We start from the raw sequence: 19,683 nt of genomic DNA on the forward strand, positions 1-19,683 counted from the left end.
AAGGCACCAGGTTGAGGAAGGCTGGGCTAGTTGAACCAATGACCCAGTATACAGCTTCATATGCATATGTTCAATACTCTACCTCCCATCTCTCCCTCTGCTGTTGCTTGATAGAATAGCTATTGCAAGTTCACCATTATCTAAGGGAGGAGCCTGACAGAGCTTCTCTGTGGAGCTGAAGGTGGTTCTTCTTCCCTTCTCTCCCTTGCTGCAGCCTGGTGGAATGGGTGCTGCCAGACAACTGCATAGCTGTCACCCTGTGCTTAGGATCAAAGAATTACACAGACGGCATTGGGTGTTTCTGTGTGTGTGGTTATGGGTAGGCATACATAGTCCTGCCAATGTTTCCTCATCCATGAAAGCTGATGTTTTCCCCAAATGCAGCAGCATCTAGTGTGAAGCTATGTGCATTTTGACTGAACTGCTGGATGTGCTACTTTCCCCCTGCATGGTGGGCCAGATGCTAATTTGTGTATATGGAAGATCTGTTCTGCATGATCAGGGCCCCTACCACATAAACAAAAGTAGGCACTATATCAGGATGTTTATGTTGATAAATTTAATCCTGCCACCCCTCAACCCCCCTCACACACACACACCTAGGCTTGACACAAGAGTGATCTCAATACTCCATAAAATCTGTTCACATCTTTCCAAAAAGGCACTGATGAGGTTGATGTCTGATGCTGGGCACTGAACAAAGACAAACTACTTCCCACATGTACCAGGCTTATCAGACAATATCACATAATGACCAACCTCTACCACAACAATATTTGAACTGTCAGTCTAAATGCGAATCCAGCAGCTTTTAAATTACTTTTCATCTTCCTGACCTGGACTTATTGAATTTTAATTCACTAGGTGGGTAATTTCTTCAGGAGATTTCTTCCAGAAATCATCTTGCAGAAGAGATGTAAAACCTTTTTATTTGAGCAAGCGTTAAATGGTCAGGGATAATCAAGTGATTGTTTTATTGATATAAAGTAATAGGCTTCATGTACATATTTACTCTTCTAAATCTCTTTGTTTTATAATCAATATTTATGAATATCAATTGGTTCTTGTTTTATAAGGTCATTATATCAACCCTGAGCTTCTGTGGATGGCTGGTTATAAATCTAAATACATTTCTAGGAACATAAATATAATCCTAAGTAAAAGAGACCAAATTATTGAAACCTCAAATACTTTAAACACATAACTGAAAAAATTAATGGAATGATGGGTGTAGGTCTACACAGTTAATCACATACAAGTATCCATCTTAAGCTGACAGTAGAGAACTGTGATAACTAAGGTTGCAATCCTGCACAGTGAATCTGTGGACTCAGGACCAAACTAGATGTGATGTGTTTGACATAGTTGCCCTTATGTGGTACATTTTTATTTTAACCAATAGCTGGTGAGTGTGTGTGTGTGTGTGTGTGTGACAGAGTTGGCTTGGGACCATGGTGTGGGTGAGGGGTCTTTAACCCTTTGTCTCCATGGCAGGTCCAATGGCAATCAGGGGCCTTGCAACTGTTATTCACAATGGGAGAAACGCTCCAGTTGGTGCCAATGCTGTTCTCAGCAGGAGGAAAGCTCTTATTAGTGCCAGTGGGAGCATTCCTGCTATTGAGAATAGCAGGCACAGTGGATCCCAATTCCAGTTGGGCAAAGGGTTAAAGCCCTCCCCTTGCCACACTATGGGCTTGATCCAGTTCAGCCCCTCCATGCCAGCTATTTATTAAAGAAAATTCTACCATGCAAGGGCAAACTATGTGACAAATGTCACATCTAAGTTGGTCCTTATAGTTCACTTTGGATTTAAGCAGCCTAACTGTATGCAGGAATGCAGCCCATGGCTACAAGGATTACTTCATCTTGCTTGTGAGATATTGGCAATGATAGGGTTCAGCAGCCTTTTTCTTCATGCTCATTGTGTTTTCTGGTTCCCTTGCGGAGCCATCTAAGGAATTCGGCTGTGATGACATCAGTGTGCGCATACATAACAAATTGCAATTTCTGAAGTGGAAAAACATTGCATACCCAAGCTGCAATCCGTCATATTTATTCTTCTAAATTTGCATAATACAAGATCATCTTATTCCAGTGAAGGATGGATGCTTCTCTTCCCCTCTTCCTGCAAATCAGTCCCTTCATTTCCTACTAGACAGGTCTGCTGCCAACACTGAACAAAGGCTCATTTCCGTGCAACTTCCCGACGCTTGCTTATGCCAACTACAAGATGGATTTCCACTGGATAGTAGAGAAAAGTTGTGAGAAAAAGGTAAAAACCTATACAAAATTGTGAGCTGGTTCTAAAAAACCACTTCACATAGCACTGCAGGCACACCAGAGTCTGACAGGTGTTTGCTCCAATAAGTGTGAAAACGAACATCTGACTCAAAATACTTCTGGTACATGACGAGTATCACTATGTGTTTGGGAACGTGTGGTGTCCCTTCATACTGGTTATTGTTATTTTCCTTGGTATACCCAGGAACCTAGGAGAGGCTTTACTATACCATTCTCCATTCCAAATACTCTTTTTAAACTGCATTCTGCACTGTGTGGAACTCATGGGTGCCTAGTAACGCCTTAGCCTTTCATTTGACCCCCACCATCATTTTTATCATCCTTCTCTGCATGGGACTGAATACTACAACATATTATGGTCTGAGGTGATTACCCCACTGTGTGGTGCAACATTAGGTAAAAGCCAAGGTAGGCTGTCCCTTCTGTGAGTTTCTGAATAACCACAACTAACCCAGAAGTTCTTTGTGTTCCCTTCCTCTAAAACAGGTAAATAGACGCACTCTGACTTTATTTCTTCCTCCTTCTAGTATCACTCTGAATCTATTCATTCTGCTCCTTGCATAGCCCACTCTGTGCCACTGAAACTTGAGGGCCCATGTTGTGCTTAGGCCTCCCAAAGACCATCTTATCATTTCCCTCCCTCCCCACTCTTTCTTTGTTGAACCATAATTCCCTGCCTCCATTTTGTCTCGCCCTATTACTGTTATTAGAAATAGTTTATCAGTTCAGTATTGCAGGGCAGGCATACCATTAAATTTCTAATTCTGTAAATATTTGTGGTAAAATAAAACTTGTGTTGTTCACTGTTAATCTTTGTCAGTGAGCTAATTTCCCTACTGTAGTCTAGCATATTTTACCATGTGTATGCCCTGCCTCTACAAAAGATCCTAGTACTTTGGTGTCCTTTGCATATATATGTATAGATGCAAGTTTACATACACATATGAATGAAGACACAGGGAGTAGTCCCCGTAATAAGCCCCTTGTAGAACTTCCACTTCCATAGAACACTATCACCTAGATGGGACAATGAAGGGGAAGGTGGTGGTGGAGGGAAAAGCCCTCCTTCCCTTCTTCTGTCACTGCTGCTGCTATGCACCCACCAAAATTAGGTAAGGAAAAGGGAAGTGTTTGGGGGGGGGATAGGGGTGGCAGGGATTGTTTTATGGGAGCAGAAGGCCTGTGGAGACAGGCAGGGATGCAGGGCATGCTCTCAGAGTGCTTGCATTTTGATCCAAACAGGGAGAGGATGTTTAGGAATTGGAAGACTTAACCTCCCATTTTGAGGGAGGCATTCCGAACCCCTGAGGTTCATATTCAAGCCAGGCTCTGATTAATTCCTGTGATATTTCTAACCTTTACAGTTGCAAGTCACCTTGAAGTGTAGATTTACTCCATTGCTTTTGAGGCGATACGAAAATTCTATTTGTTATATTCTATCAGTCATGCAGTCATGAAGTGATGAAATGTGTATGTTGTGAACCATACCCCTAAATGGCACATGAATGACAGGTGAGTCAATATCCAGCCTAAACATACTTAAGAATCTGTTCTGGTGTCAAGAGTGCAGCCCACCAGCACAAGGGGAAAGAACACCAATTATTTTCAGGCTAGCATTTATCACAGTTAGGTCAGTTAAGAAATAAATTGCTCACTGTACTTAGTGCTTCTGCATTCTCTCAGATTGCTAATGTCAGACACATGTTACAGATTTTTTTTAGAGGTGTTGCTAATAAAACACACAATAAATTTTATGAGTATATGGATAGTTTTTAATTTATTTAAGGGAAGCTGTAAATCTTATGCTAATGGTATATTAAGTTAATGAAGCAAAAGATTTGAAGTAGTCAAGAACCATTAATGTGTGGTAACATTTATTCCAAAAACAATCTCAATAATTAATCTTCAAGAAGAAGGATCCTTTCAAGAAAGGAAATACTGGTTTACTCATGTACACCTAATATCCATGTCTTGATGCTTCTTTGTAACAGCTCTGTTAGACATAGTATAGTTCTGCCTTACTCAGCATCAACCATCCTGAGAGCTTTAAATGAAAATTAATTACTTATAAATAATTATTACAAATCCCCTTGGGCAAAGAAGTTCTAAACATTGATACTTGTTTTGCTTTTCTCTGAAACGTAGCCATTACCTTTATACATGCATAAATGTTTGGTAGTAACATACCAGCTGAAATTCTTAGATATAGGAGTACAATTTTTTAAAATACATTTGTTCAATGTATTTGTAAATAGATTGTAAACAGAGCAATTTCAGAACTGAGCTTTAGAGGGATTAGTCAAATTCTGGATTTAGTTCAGCAAGTATGTTTCAGTTCTACCCACTAAAAACTGTGGGATGATTTTGTATATGACAAATCAGGCGTACATGGATGCAAGTCAGCAAAGTAAGATCCCACAATGCAGAACTTGCACATTTGATGCCGGCTTCACCATCACCTATATATTTCACGACCCACTTCGATAAATGGAAAGCTCTCTTGCTGTCTTGTATTGATAAAATATGATCAGTTATAATGATATACATTGATATAGTGTATATCTTATGTATTTTTCACAGACTTCCCTTCATAAATATGATAAAAATATTTAAAAAGAATATTCTCAAATTACTTACACATGTCTCAGCTTGTTTCATCTGGTACTGTGACGCGGATAAGTCTTTCAGGTTTTGGAATGATTAGATTACCTGGCTTTGTCATGCGATTCCCAGGGAGGGGAACTTAGAAGCCACCATCTACCATCCCTTCTCCAAGAAACAGACTGAGGTAAGTAAAGTTACAAGGTAGGTCTTCATTGGCTTTCCTAGTTACACCACTAGGGATCATATCCAAAGTATCTGTGGATGTCAGCCAGCTCACAGAAATGAACTTCTCCAGTCCCCTGGAAGCCTTGCTGAGGGTCTACTGCTTGGAGTGAGATTGAACTCCTTTTCTATGGGTTCCCACTTGTATTTTTCTAGATACGTATTTGAGGGTCTGTGACCCTGGATCATGCTTGCCCAGGGTGCCATCTTTATCATGTGTGTGTGTGTAAGGATGCAATCCTATCTGGGTGCCTGTCAGCCTCTGAACTCAGCCTTTATGCTTCTCCCACTCTGCATTTTTATTAGATGGGCATTTTTTGCAGAGGGGGAGGGAAGGAGGCTGGGTATAGCTCGTATCCCCACTTCCCAAGTCCCCTCCCCACGCCACCCACAGAACCCACCCTTTCTGTCCTCTCTGAGGTCATGTTTGTGAGCTTGGAGAGACAGCTGGTGCGGTTAAGAACATAAGAACATAAGAAGAGCCATGCTGGATCAGACCAAGGGTCCATCTAGTCCAACATTCTGTTCACACAGTGGCCAACCAGCTGTCACCCAGGGACCCACAAGCAGGGCATGAGCACAACAGCACCCTCCCACCCATGTTCCCCAGCAACTGGTGTACATAGGCTCACTGCCTCTGGTACTGGAGGTAGCACATAGCCTTCAAAAACTAGTAGCCATTGATAGCCTGTTCCTCCAGGAATTTGTCTAATCCACTTTTAAAACCATCCGAACTGGTGGCCATCACCACTTCCTGTGGCAGTGAATTCCACAGTCCAACTATGCGCTGGGTGAAGAAGTACTTCCTTTTATCTGTCCTGAATCTCCCACCAATCAGCTTCATAGGATGATCCGGGTTCTAGTATTTTGAGAGAGGGAGGAAAATGTCTACCTATCCACATTCTCCACGCCATGCATAATTTTGTACACCTCTGTCATGTCTCCCCTTACTGTCTACTGTCATGTCTTCTCCAGGTTAAACAATCCCAGCTGTTGTAACCTTCTCTCATAGGGGAGATGCTCCATCCCCTTGAGCATTTTAGTTGCCCTTTACACCTTTTCCAGCTCTGCAATATCTTTTTTTAGGTGTGGTGACCAGAACTGGACACAGTATTCCAAGTGTGGTCTCACCATAGCCTTGTATAGGGGCAGTATGATGTTGGCAGTTTTATTCTCAATCCCTTTTCTAATTATGCCTAACATGGAGTTTGCCTTTTTTACAGCAGCTGTACACTGGGTTGCCATCTTCATTGAGCTGTCCACCACAACCCCAAGATCTTTTTCCTGGTCGGTCACTACTAGCCTCCCCACAGGGCAGTTGGTGTTACTTGGCCTGTGGCTGGAGAAGAGGCAGTCCAGCTGGAACAGAAGCAAGCATCTGACATTTAATTTGTCTGCCTACCTCTCACTGTTTTGTTTCCAAGCCCTACCCCAAAGTTGGTTATTATTTTTAAAGCCCTATATGGTTTGGAGCCAGGTTAGTTAAAGGTCTGCTTGCCCAGTGAAATTGTAGGTGGATGTCCTGCTCTCTGTCATACAACCATCAGAGGTACTTCTGGGGGAGACATGGAACAGGGTCTTATCAATAGCCATGATTAGGCACTGGTGCTCCTTCCTAGAACACCTATCTGGGCCCACTTTACAGGCATCCCCAAGCTTGGGTAAAACAATCTTGTTTTGTTGAAGCTTTTGGTTGGAATACCTTTCTCCTGGACCCCATCTACACCAGGCATTTACTCTGGTTCTGCCGCACCCCCAAGATGACCATGGCACATGACTCACTCCCCTCTCCATAGCAAGCACAGATTTTCATGCTTTAAAAACCACTTTATTGCAAACTTGTTTTGTGATGGATTTTCTCATCATGGTGGCTTCAATGCAGTTTGGGAATCTGTGTGACCTCAACTGCTTTTGGTGTGGGCTTGTATTGGCCCCAGGAGCATAGCCAAGTCATTTGTAGTGTTAGAGGGGCCTAGAGATCCATAATGCCTTGCTTAGAATCATAGAATAGTAGGGTTGGAAGGGGCCTACAAGGCCATCGAGTCCAACCCCCTGCTCAATGCAGGAATCCAAGTCAGAGCATCCCTGACAGATGGCTGTCCAGCCTCATCTTGAAGGCCTCCAGTGTGGGAGAGCCCACTACCTCCCTAGGTCATTGGTTCCATTGTTGTATTGCTCTAACAGTCAGGAAGTTTTTCCTGATGTTCAGCCGGAATCTGGCTTCCTGTCACTTGAGCCCATTATTCCGTGTCCTGCACTCTGGGGGGATCGAGAAGAGATCCTGGCCTTCCTCTCTGTGACAACCTTTCAAGTACTTGAAGAGCGCTATCATATCTCCCCTCAGTCTTCTCTTCTCAAGGCTAAACGTGCCCAGTTCTTTCAGTCTCTCCCCATAGGGCTTTGTTTCCAGTCCCCTGATCATCTTTGTTGCCCTCCTCTGAACCCTCTCGTTTTCTGCATCCTTCTTAAAGTGTGGTGCCCAGAACTGGATACAGTACTCCAGATGAGGCCTAACCAGTGCTGAGTAGAGGGGAACTAGTACTTCCCAGGATTTGGAAGCTATGCTTCTATTAATGCAGCCCAAAACAGCATTGGCCTTTTTTGCAGCCACATCACATTGTTGGCTCATATTCAGCTTGTGATCGACAACAATTCCAAGATCCTTCTCTCTTGTAGTGTTGTTGAGCCACGTATCCCCCATCTTGTAATTGTGCCTTTGGTTTCTTTTTCCTAGGTGCAGAACTTGGCATTTATCCCTGTTAAATGTCATTCTGTTGTTTTCTGCCCAACACACCAGTCTATCCAGATCACTTTGAATTTTGTTTCTGTCTTCCAAAGTATTAGCTATCCCGCCCAATTTGAGTTCATTATTAGTGCAGCTCCCTTGCTGGTAAGCCTCTGAGCATGTGCAGATGGGTCAAAAGGCCGATAACAGCCCCAGCACATTCCTTGCTAATGAGGAGAGTGTCTTATCACTCATGTGCCTGAGAAGCAGAGGTTGTTTACCTTAAAGCTACAGGCGGCTGTGCTGAGATCCAAGTGCTGTTAAATTATGTTGGGAGTGAACGCTAGGGGGCGCTTGCTGCTGTTATGCTGCCTTATTGCTAACATGTATTGTATAAAACCCATTGTACCCGATGGCTCTAGGTTCAGAGAAGCTGTCTGATCCAACCATTGGGTACATCTGTACGCTGTAAGTTACCCAATAAAGTCTCCTTGTAAGTAAACCTTTGAATCTGATTTATTACTATCTTGGCACCGCTAACCTAAGAGTTCAACGCCCACTGCAGGGGAAATACAGTTGGCGCAACAAACAGGGTGCCAAGAATACTGCTATGTTCAGTTTCAAAGGGAAGGAGGATTACAGGGTCGGCATGTTAAACCGACTCCCAGGCTGGCCACAGTTGGAGCTGTGGGGTCCAGCCGCAAAGTTGGCAGTCCTGTGTGGCCCGATTGCATGGCCAGAGGTCGAAGAGGACTGCACACCAGTGGGCCTGGAAACTGCGTTAGAATCTCTGCAGCTGGAAAAGTGGTCAGCTAAAGAGAAGCAGCGTGCAGGACTCGTAGCATGGTTATTGCTGACAGCTTTAGGAGCTGTCGGGCAGAAGGATTCAGAATGGAGAGAGGAGACAACAGAAAAGCTCAAGGCCGAGCTGAGAAAAGAGCAAGATCTGAGGCTGTTAATCAGAGAATGTTGCAGGACAGCCTGGCCTCTAACAAGGCATGGGAGTGTGAAGCCAAAGAAGTAGCCGTTAGGCTGATAGGCCGAGGCTGGAAGAATTGCCCAAAGAGTGCTGGGATGTGCAACATCATCACCTCACCTGATTGGGATGAAATCCCTAAGAAGTGGAAACTGCAGCTGAAGACCCAGAAGATAAAGACGCGGAAAGGAGTAAAGGTGAAGAATCAGTGCACCCAGGGAACAGGCTAGACCCCTCTTAGAGCAGAAAGTGCGTCAGAGGATGGCCCTAAGGCAGAATGAAGCAGAAAGACCATGTTGAAAATCTCTGTCAAGGAAACAGTGTTTAGCTTTGAACTGTTCTAGAATTACACAGAGCCTGTAGCTACTGACCATCAGCTATATGATTTCTGAAGAGTGTAACCATTAAGCTTTTGCCATGGGATTCCCTGCAATGAAGAAATCTCACTGATTTGAGTGTCCAGTGTTGGACTGCCTGAGTGTGTGCGCTGAAAAGATTGAGAAACCTGGCAGCACGTTCCTGGCCAAGCCAACATGCTACTTACCATGCTCCTGCAAGCTGCAATAAATTGTGTAAGCTGGGAGACCCAACCTGATTGAGATGAAAAGATATTGGAGTAGCTGTCTTCAAAAACAGTGAGACCTGTGTAGCCGGCTGGCTGACGCTGTCAGTGATGTTACAGTTGCAAATTAAGGCTGTTTTCCTGTTTAAGACCCCAGTAGAAAAAGCTGACCTGAGTCATTTGTCACCCCTGACAAAGCAAAGATTTGACTGCCCTGTATCTCATTGTGTTGTGTGTCGAGTTTGGGATTTACAAATACAAACTGTGAAGCTTTACTTTCAAGCCCTGCAAATCACCCTGCTGCTGCCTCCCGAAGAAGATTGATGGAGGCGTAAAGAACGCAAGTATAAGGCGAACCCCATCTCCCTGCCACATCCTGAGTTCGGGACTTGGTTTCAGTGTGCAAGTTGAGGGAGAAGAGGAGAGGGGGGTGTCATGTTGTGAATCCCTGGCTAGCCTAACTAGTGATAGATAGGCCCCAAGAGTTCCCCACCCCAAGCAAGCCTCAGTTTCCTTAGTCCTTGTTTAAGAAGTGTTTAAAGGTACAATTGTTGTTTCCTTGCTGTTAAACAAAACTGCCCTGTAGCTTTAAGTTTACTTTTGCAGAAGGGTGGAGGAGCATAGCCGATCTCTCCTTTCCTCCTTGCAAAAGAGATGGTTTTGTTGTTTTTAATCTGTTTGAAATAACTTAGAGTTAGATGTCCAGGTAGACCCATTGAAAGCTCAGAAGCACTGGCAATATTTCTGCAAGCTCCCTAGTTTAGACAGTTGCTTCCCTTCACCAATCTCCAAGCAACTAAGCCGAGAAAGTATGAGGGAAGAAGAGTACATTTTTAGAGTGAAGAAGTATTATGAGAGCGAAAATAATGTCAAGGCCTAGTTTCAGTAATGCAGTGAGGCCTTTTAAGTTATAGCTAAGATTTGATTAAAAGGAGCCTAGAAGAGTTTGAGCCTATTCAGTTCTTAGAATGTCAGAGTCTGTGTGAGCTTATCTCTGTCAGTGTTCTCAGAGCAGGGCCAGGGGGAGTTATCCAACTCCCTGTCTGCCGCTGTGTCTAGCCTTGGTGGGCAGGGAGGCTGGAAAATGTCTGTGAGAACCTGACAAAAGTGGAGTAAGATTTGCAGAGAGATTGCCCAGGTTGAAGCGTCACAGCTGGAAAGCTGAACCGTGCCATTCTGTTTAGACCGAAGCCTTACTGAAAGGGTAAAGGCCCTTGTCTGTCGAGGGATCTAGAAGGGGTGCACAGTCACACCTTCCCCCTTTTGAACTGATGCAGAGACAGAGAGCCTTTGCTGGAAACATCTCATCTTTATTGCCCAAAGCCTCCTCTGTTTGGATCCATCATCGTTTGGACTTTTGAGAGGCACTCTGCACATGTACTGGAACTTTGAATTGTTAAAGACTTGCCATGGAAAGTACTGTGAGGCTTGTCATAGCCTTGAACTCTCGTTGCTGTAGGTTGTGTGTTTGTGCTTGTAGTCAGCTCAGTGTACGACAGGCTGAGTTTGATCCATGACTTTTGGACTTCCCTCTGCTAGAACTCAAGCAGCGTGGGGTTGCCGATGCAAAAATGGTGGCCTAGAACTCTCTGAATGTGTGAGTAGGGATGGCGGAGAAATCCTCCACAGACCCCAATTCAATAGAATCCGGCCCCCCGAAGTCCGTGGAGGATCAGATCTCTTACCTCCGCCTCCCCGTGAAGTCTTCGCCAGCTGGATCCTGCCTGCTGCTGGCTCTGAAGCCCCAGCGATACAGCCGCCATTGCCATATCGCTGGCTGGACTGACAGACATGGCGTATTTGCGTCCCTGTTCCTTCATGCAATAGGCTATGTAAAGATGTATGTAGCCTATCACGTCAAGGAGCAGGGATGCAAATGGTGTGTACTACGCCAGACACCATTTGCGTCCACAGTCTGTCAGTCCAGCCAGCTATATGGCAATGGTGGCCGTATCGCTGGGGCTTCGGAGCCGGCCAGCGGCTCCACGGAATCACTGTGGCAAGGATTGCCAAGCCAGCTGGCAAGGATTCTGGGGGGAGGGGAGGATCGCCTTCCCCCTGCGGACCCCCCCCCCAGCCAGAATGGCAGGTAAGTAATTCGTACATCCCTATGTGTGAGCATGCCCTTCCCTTGATCTTGATGGGCCCAGAGCAATACGATTGCTGACTCTGTTCCATCATACCTTACCATGCAAGAAGTGTTTTCTGGTCATGGTGTTAAATTTCAATGGAAAGATTGTTGTGTGTATTTTATGATTTTTTGAATACTATGTAATATTTGTAAACGTTTTTACTGTCATGTTGCAACTCCGAATGATACTGAGTGTGGTTCCCAATGGTTTGATGTTAGGCACACCCAAGACAGCGCCTTCAAAGTTAACATGCAAAAAGCAAATACAGTCAGGGCCAGAAATATTGGAACAAGCATAACTATTTTGGCAGTTGGCCTCTGTACACCACCACATTGAAGTTGAAAGGAAATACACCCAGATGGGAGTGAAGTCAGGACTTTCAGCTGTAATTCAAGGGGTTTGACAAAAGTGGGGCACTAACCATTCAGGAAGGACAGCCAGGGGCATACACCCCCCCCCCCATCGTTGGTGGCTCATAAGTAATGGAACAAACCATCATTTCAAACTTGAGGATCGCCTTTAATACCTGTATGAAAATCCTTTGCAGTCAATGACTGCCTGAAGTCTGGAACCCATGGACATGACCCAATGCTGAGTTTCCTCCCTTGTGATGCTTTGCCAGGCCTTTACTGCAGCTGCCTTCAGCTGCTGCTTGTTTGTGGGTCTTTCTGCCTTCAGTCTTGTCTTCAGTAAGTGAAAAGCATGCTCTATTGGGTTGAGATCAGGTGACTGACTTGGCCATTGAAGAACATCCCACTTCTTTGCCTTGAGAAACTCTTGGGTAGCTTTTGCTGTATGTTTTGGGTCATTATCCATCTGCCATACGAAGCGGCATCCTATCAGTTTGGCTGCATTCGGCTGAATCTGAGCAGAAAGTATAGCTCTATACTCTTCAGAATTCATCCTGCTGCGTTTATCAGCAGTCAGGTCATCAATAAACATCAGTGACCCAGTTCCATTGGCAGCCATACATGCCCATGCCATAACACTGCCTCCACCATGTTTGACAGATGATGTGGTATGCTTTGGATCATGAGCTGTTCCTTTCCTTCTCCATACTTTTCTCTTCCCATCATTCTGGTACAGTAATCTTGGTTTCATTGGTCCAAAGAATCTTATTCCAGAACTGGGCAGGCTTTTTTAGGTGTTTGTGGGCAAAGGCTAATCTGGCCTTTCGGTTCTTGAGCATTACCAGTGGTTTGCACCTTGTTGTGAAGCCTCTGTATTTACATTCATAAAGCCGTCTCTTGACTGTAGATGTTGACAATGACATGCCCACCTCCGCAAGAGCGTTCTTGACCTGGCTAGATGTTGTGAAAGGGTTCCTCTTCACCATGAGAAGCATTCTGCAGTCATCCACTTTCGTTGTCTTCCGTGGTCTTCCAGGCCTTTTGCTGTTGCTGAGCTTGCCAGTTAATTCCTTCTTTTTCAGGATGTTCCAAACTGTTGTGTTGGCCACTCCCAATGTTTTTGCTATCTCTCTGATGGGTTTATTTTGTTTCCTCAGCCTAATGATGGCCTCCTTCACTCGCATGGACACCTCTTTGGACCTCATGTTGGGAGTTCCAGTGTACAGCTACCAAATGCTAATGTAACACTCAGAACCACCTCCAAGCCTTTTATCTGCTTGATTGGTCATGGGGTGCCCAGGACACAGGCCACACCTGGCCATGCAGCTGCTTGTCAGCCATTCGTTCCATTACTTATGAGCCACCAACAATGGGTGTGTGTGCATGCCACTGGCTGTCCTTCCTGAATGGTTAGTGCCCCACTTTTGTCAAACCCCTTGAATTACAGCTGAAAGTCCTGACTTCGCTCCCATCTGGGTGTGTTTCCTTTCAACTTCAATGTGGTGGTGTACAGAGGCCAACTGCCAAAACAGTTATCCTTGTTCCAATATTTCTGGCCCTGACTGTAAATCCATAGAAAAAAGAGAAAGATCTGCAAGACAAGCAGGTCAGAGAGAGAGAGAGAGATTTCTCTTCCAAAACAGAGGAAAGAAGTAATAGCCCACCTCTGGGCTGTTATATATCAACAAAGTGTGATAAATCACAGTGTAAAGGCTTTGTATGTGCAAAGTGAGAAAATACAGCACCAAAGAGAGGTGTCCCTCTTCGACCCGATTTCAGACTGGTTTCAAGGGATCAGGGGGGTGGGAGTGAGTAGTTGCAATAATTCTGACTGTTATTGGCTGCTTTATAGCTTTGTGTGCTTGTTTATATGGCTATCACATTTAACGTCTACACTGAAGTAGATGTCAACCCCCTGGTGATCAAATGGCAGGGCAAAAAAGATCTGGCCCTCTGGGTAAGAAGACGCAAAGATTTAATCACCCTCTGATAATCTGCCGGGGGGGGGGGGGGGATGAAAGCCACAGGCCTGAACCAAGCTATTAGTAGACTGCTATTGGCCTTTGATCATCTGAGGGTGGAATGTATTGGCCCCAGGAGCGTAGCCAAGTAATTTGTAGTATTAGAAGGGCCTAGAGATCCATAATGCTTTGCTTAAGTTCATTATTAGTGCAATTCCCTTGCTGGTAAGCCTCTGAGCATGTGCAGATGAGTCAAAAGGCCGATAACAGCCTCAGCACATTCCTTGCTAATGAGGAGAGTGTCTTATCACTCATGTGCCTGAAAAGCAGAGGTTGTTTACCTTAAAGCTACAGGTGGCTGTGCTGAGATCCAAGTGCTGTTAGTTTAAGCTGGGAGTGAACGCTAGGGGGCGCTTGCTGCTGTTATGCTGCCTTATTGCTAACATGTATTGTATAAAACCCATTGTACCCGATGGCTCTGGGTACAGAGAAGCTGTCTGATCCAACCATTGGGTACGTCTGTATGCTGTAAGTTACCCAGTAAAGTCTCATTCTAAGTAAACCTTTGAATCTGATTTATCACTACCTTGGCACCTCTAACCTAAGAGTTCAATGCCCACTGCAGGGACAATACAGGGCTGTGGGGAGCAGCCTGATTGGTGGAAGGGAAAGTTCTGTCATGAAAGGGTGGACATAGGAGGAGTGAGCTAAACATGTCTACTCGGAAGGAATTCGTTGCCTTCAATTGCACTTTACCGAATACGAGCAGAGAGAGGGGTTGGGAGAATTCCTTTGCCCACTCTTTTTTAAATCCACAGACCAGTGAATGAGTTCTAAAAGTGACCCTTACTCCCACGGAGAAAGGGTGGACAGGGAGGAGAGGTGATGGCTTAACATGTCTATTCAGATGTAACCCATCCTCCATTGCACTTCACTGAGCAGAGGGGGAGGGGCAGAGACAAGGCTGTCATTTTAGAACTTGCTCTTATGGAAGTGCAAAGTACACAAAACCTCACTGATTTTAAAAGATGATTGCCCCCAAATGACTCCTAATCCTGCCAAGAAAGGATGGACACAGAGCAGAGGTGTCAACTACACCTGTCTACTCAGAAGTAACAACCTCCATTGCACTTTACTGAGTGCAGGGGGGGGAGGTGAGGGAGGGAGCAAGTCTCCGCTCATTCGCTGCCCGCACCTGCGCAGTCATTGACGTTCAGTTCTACTCATGGGACTCTGCCCACCCAACCCCCAACTAATGCAGCTTCAGGTGCTGCTTGCCCCATTAAAGTGGGGTGTTTTAATAATGTGTACACTGTTTTACTGGCTACATTTGCCATGGGGGGGAGCAAACCCCATTTCATGAAAAAATGGATTTAAACAGAATCGCCTCAGAAACTGTCTCCATGTAGATGGGCCCCTGGGGGTTTTTTTGGCCAGTTTTTATACTGAGTTGCCATTGATTTTATTTTTCTGCTGCTTAGTTTCTACTGATTTTAAACTCTGTGTTGGTTAATATTTTTGTATTTTACTGTTTGTGGTTTTATCTTACATTGTATACAACCCTGGAGATCTTTGATGGAAAAACAGCTTATAACTATACATAAACAAAAAAAAAGTTTAGCAGTAACTGGAAGGGCTGAGAATTGTCGAGAAATAGCATAATATTTTGAATTTTGTTTCCAGTATAAACTACATACACACACACAGACACACACACACACTTTTTGGAAAATTTGATTAGTATTTACCTCTTAAGCAATTGCATTTATACTCTCTCCCAAATCTTTTCTATACCACTATTCTTTGGATTACTCGGAAAGCATTGCCTGGTAGCAACCCACTGTATTCAATTAAACTGATTTTAAAAATCAGAGAAATAAGTTGTTATAACTGTACAATTAATATCAAGCTAGGTTTTCTACTATGTAGGGCCATTTCACTCTGGACATATAGGAGGGGAAGAATATTCAGTTATGTGCAAAAATGGTGGGGCACTTATTTTGTTAAATGTATATTTTGGAAGCTTCAGAGGGTAGTGTGTACAGAAGCAGCTTGCGGAGTGAAACCTCAGTTTAAGAGATAAAGGATATATTGAATGAATGCTACTCACTTTATCAAAAACTCTCCCTGCTTTGTTGAAAGCATGTTGGTCAATCACCTAGGAAGTAGTACGGAGTGATGATTGATTTTGCTCTGATAATTCATTATTATTTCTTCATAACTCACAGATATGCAGTACTTCCCACATTTTAATTGAAGTATCTCAGCTGCCGGCTCTTTTCTTTTTCTCCTTTTATATTGATAGAGCGCTTTAAAAAGTATCTTCCTTTCAAAGTGCTTCACAAAAACTCTAATAGCTTTGAAGGAAAGAATAAATCAAAGTGCTTGCCTCAGCAGAAAAACTGATGCTAGAACCAAGGATTGGAATTAGTTCTCTTCCAAAAATGCCCTCCCAGTTTCATAGACCCATTTGCAGGCCACACAAAAAGGTGGGGGAGATTTTCTTCCATTTTTGGAGGGGCCAGAAGAAAACGTGCAAAATTTTTGGAGGGGAAGAAAGCTTTACCTGAAAAGCATAGCAGACTTTTTACTTCTTTTCTTTTTTCTACAGCAGTAGTGGCAGCATCCCTCTAAATGGCCAGGTGGCCATGTCTTTCCCACAATGTCTCCCCTGAACAGTGCTATGTCATTACAAGCTTTATTCCAGATGCCTTATCTTCCCCATACCCAACATTTAGGGGGAAACATGGATACCATGATTTTGTTCCTCCAACAACATTATGTCACAACATAGCACCATTCTGGGGAGGTATATGGGGAAGACATGGCTGCCGGGCTGTTTGGAGGAGCACTGCTACTGTGGCAAAAACTAAAAAAAAAAATGGATTAGGGAAAGCCTCTGTTGCTGCTTCACTTTTCAAGTAAAGCCCTTTTCCCATCTGAAAATCATGTACACTTTCTCCCACTCTACCATCCCTCTCAAGATCCATCAAAGTTTCACCAGTCCCCATATTCCCTTCCCTGGGATCCCCCTTTTGTTCTTCCCTTAATAGTTCTGCATCCAAAACGTTTGGCTGCCTAACCCCATCAACCTGCTTCTTGGCCTTCATTGTCTCCTTGGAATTATCAGGTCACAAAGCTGCCGCAACTGGCAGAATTCTCCTCTCACATCTAGACTCTAAACCTAGCAACCCTATGCCCCAGTTCCTCAAACACTGCACCTTTAACCTGCTGCTGTCTTCTTGCACTACTCTGCAGCCTCTTCACAAGGCTGGGGAGGTGGGGGCAGGGAAGGTGGACTCACTACTGTCATTGTGTCTTCCCACATTTTCTGCCTCTTTAGGAATCCTAGCTCTGCAGTCAATTCTACCATTAGCAGCAACCTCTGGGCATCTTAAAGCAGGATCCTATTAAACTTAATATGAACACATTGCACAGATACTTTTAGTTTCTAGCTGCTGCTCCCCCCATGTAACTTGGAGAAAGCTGGCAGTGGACTCCTAGCAAAGATGTGTGCATGCCTGTGTCCATCGAATTGTTTTCCTTTTTCCCCAGAAGGTGCTTGTAAAGATTAGAGTTGCAATCCCATGCTCACTTAACAGGAATAAGCCCCATTGAAATTAGTGAGTCCCCCTCATCTCTCCCCCTGCCTCCACCTCTCTCACTCTTGGAGAAACAATGTCAACATCTAGTTTATGGTCACTGTTAAATCTTGGGCAATTGCTTTCCTTCATGTCTGATCTTTCAGACATGAAGGAAAGCAATTTGCCTCCCCTTCTCTCAAGATGTGAGGCAAAAGAGTGAAAGCCCCTCGTCCTCATGGCTTTGCTCTGTAATTTCTCTCCCTGCTGAGCACAATCCCATTCTTCCTTATCCACTTTCTCCTTCAGATATGCACTGTACATGGAAGGGCGATCACCATAAGGGCAATGCAATATGAGATGACTGGCGAACTTTGGTTTCCTAGCTCAGCTGCCTTCAGCCACTTTAATGGTGCTACTTAGTACAACAACTGCTGACTCATCTCCATAGGGAAGATGGTAGCATCAATAGTATCCAATTAAGCCCAGTGGAAACGCTGATGGAACTCAGAAAATCACAAAGTGCAGTGATTTCACAGCTGTGCTTTATGTCATCTTAGTGTTGAAAGTTTTTTTTTAAAAAAATTCTAGTACCCTTCTTTAATGAGGATAATACTGACCTCCAAAAGTGGCCATTTTCTACATGTGCTGATGTTCTACTCAGTGCATGATTACATAAACCTGTAGAACAGGCAGTTTCTATTTCCAAAACCTTGGGCCAATCACTGTCTTTCAGTGCAACCTCCTTCATAGGGTTGTTCTGAGGACAACACTGGATAGACCAATGTATATTGCCATGACCTCTTGTGTGTGTGGGGGGGGGGATAGGAGTACAAATGTAACTAATAATACAGATTTACTGATTTCATTCGATGAACCACATGCCCTCTCGACCCTTGCCCATCATGGCTGATTCAACTAGCTGAGCAGGGTTGACAGGACAAATCCAGGGAGTGGTAAATTCATCATTGTGTGAGGGAGTGGTGCCTGCTGCCCTTAAAGAAGGAGTGATGCAACCACTTCTGAAAAAGCCTTCACTGGATCCAGAGATTTATAACAACCATCGCCTGGTCACTAATACCCTTTTTTTGGGCAAGGTGCTTGAGAGGGTGGTAGCAAACCAGCTGCAGACATTCTTTGAGGTTACTGATTATCTAGACCCATTCCAGTCTGGATTCTAGCCTAGATATAGAACAGAATTGGCCCTGGTTGCCCTGATGAAAGACCTTCATTGGGAGAGGGATAGAAGGAGTGCAACCCTGTTACTCTTATGTGATCTATCAGCAGCTTTTGATACCATTGACCATGGTATCCTCCTGGGTTGGCTCTGTTGATGGAAAATTGGGTACGGTGGTTCACCTCCTATCTGCAGGGAAGGGGCCAGACAGTAGCATTAGATGGCTGTACCTCAGCCCCTTGACAATTATGCTGTGAGGTGCCTGAAGGTACCATTTTATTTCCAATGTCATTTTACACACACACACACACACACACACACACGAAGCCATTGGGTGCAGTCATTAGGGGTTTGAGGGCAAGGTGTCACCAGTAGCTGATGACACACAGCTCCATTTCTCCATTATATCTGAATCAGGAGAGACTTTGCATGGCCCAGACCAGTGCTTAGACACAATGGTGGGCTGGATGAGGGTCAATAAGCTGAAGCTGAATCCTGATGACAGAGACACTGTGGATAAGTGGTTCCCTGGTCCAGAAATTAGGGAGTTTACCCATTCCGGATGATGTTGCGTTCCCCCTGAAATAATAGGTATGAAGTTTGGGGGCGCTCCTAGATTCATCATTATCATTAGAAGTCCAAGCGGCTTCTGTGGCACAGAGTGCCTTTTACCAACTTTGGCTGGTAGGTCAACTGCACCCATTGCTGGATAGGGATAGCTTAATCACTGTGATCCATGCATTGGTAACATTGAGACTGGACTACTGTATTGCTCTCCATGTGGGGTTGCCCTTGAGGCTGGTTTGGAAGATGCAGCCAGTGCAGAATGTTGCAGTGAGCCCGCTGAATGGAGTGTCTGGCCATACACACATACCTTTGCTGAAAGAGCTACACCGGCTGCCAGTTTGCTACCAAGCCAGGTTAAAGGTATTATTGTTGTTGTTGTTGTTATTATTATTAAACCCTATTATAAAACCCTAAACAATTTAGGACCAGGTTACCTGAAAGATCATCTTTCCCTATATATACCTCTTAGACCACTACGTTCCTCAGGGGAGGCCTTGCAGAATTCCATCTGGCAGCAACATGGCA

At 44.4% G+C, this 19,683-nt stretch overlaps 1 long non-coding RNA gene across 1 annotated transcript in view; it reads right to left on the bottom strand.

Annotated features, from left to right (window-relative positions):
• Window positions 1-959: 959 nt before the first annotated feature.
• LOC146354733 (uncharacterized) overlaps window positions 960-19,683 on the bottom strand; it is a 71,916-nt gene continuing 53,192 nt past the window's right edge. The window contains exon 5 of the long non-coding RNA XR_014788481.1: window positions 960-2,241. This is a non-coding gene — a long non-coding RNA (uncharacterized LOC146354733). The remainder of the gene's footprint in view (window positions 2,242-19,683) is intronic.

Source organism: Heloderma suspectum, chromosome 2, assembly GCF_057233095.1.
Source record: "Heloderma suspectum isolate Gila_16-S chromosome 2, 16-S_ref, whole genome shotgun sequence".
Classification (NCBI taxonomy): Eukaryota; Metazoa; Chordata; class Lepidosauria; order Squamata; family Helodermatidae; genus Heloderma; species Heloderma suspectum.